Below are 1,242 nucleotides of genomic sequence, written 5' to 3'. Positions count from 1 at the left end.
ACTGTGAATGAGGATCAATGATTCAGAAATCGAAGAAGGCGTACTAATGAAAACATAACCTGGGATTTGAGCAGAAGGGATGGAAAGACAGGTTTCTTGGAGACACACAACCAATGGGCAATACTTGGCAAGGAGGCATCTAAGTTCAAAGTGATTCAAATTGAAACTTCGAATGTTCCACTGAAGTACGGAAGCCATAACACTAACAGATAAAATAAAATAAAATCCAATAAAACAAATATAAAAGCACTAAAAAATAAAGGTGAAACCAAGGACATCAGAAACTAATTGTGGAACACAGTAACAAGGGAGGGGGAATCACACTTCGTGACAGGATAGTATGGGGGAATGAACAGAAGTGGGGGAAGGCAAAATGACTGGAGGAGCGTCATTGGGAACAACAGAAAGGGAGGGAGTTATTGACGGATTAGGGGAGGGAGGAACAGGAGTAGGTGGTAGGGGATCTGACACAGGATGTACCTCCACACATGTCTGCATGACCCGTGGAGAACACCCCGAAACAACTGGTGTTGAGGGGAGACACAAATTTTGAGTAGAACTTCTGACAGATGATATCCCCATACTAGACTTGGTGGGTCGAGAAACACACGCAGGCGGCGAACACTGCCGTTTCAGACTGTTTAGAGAGGGAGGTGTTCTTGTCCGGGAAAAACCAGGTCACAAGCGAAGGGCAAAGGACGAGGATGAGGTAGGGTGAAAATGAGGGATTGGAGTAGTACCAGAATGGTGGTTAGAAGGCTGTTTACTGGAGTATGAAGCAGGGGAAGGGGTGACATGATGGGGAGGAGAGAGATTGTTTCGGTGGAACAAACAAGGATCGACTGAACGTGGTAGGCTGAGCGTGAACTCCGTTGGTGGCCATAGGCAATTGGCCATCAAAGTCGGTGAGGTAAAAGTAGGACAATTCTGGACAACGGGCGAAGGGGTCGAGGGGACAGTTGTGGCGACAGAGAAAGTCAATGCTGGTACATGTGAAGCTGTACTAGGAGCAGAGGTCGAGGAGCAGGTAGGGGTCCTGACCGACCAACGGATACGGCCTGCATACATGGAACAATCATCAAATCCCATACTTCGGACAATCTGGTGGGCCTCCCTAAGTGACATTGGATCACGGGCACGAGTACGAGAAACCACACACTCAAATAGGTATGTGGGACAAGAACGTATGTAGGTGGGATGGCCACCTCCACAATTGGGACAATGATATGCAGCAGCAGCAGG

This window comes from Coenobita brevimanus, chromosome 86, assembly GCF_032717465.1.
Source record: "Coenobita brevimanus isolate Jiangsu-jjx chromosome 86, ASM3271746v2, whole genome shotgun sequence".
Classification (NCBI taxonomy): Eukaryota; Metazoa; Arthropoda; class Malacostraca; order Decapoda; family Coenobitidae; genus Coenobita; species Coenobita brevimanus.
Note: the sequence above shows the minus strand (reverse complement) of the source record.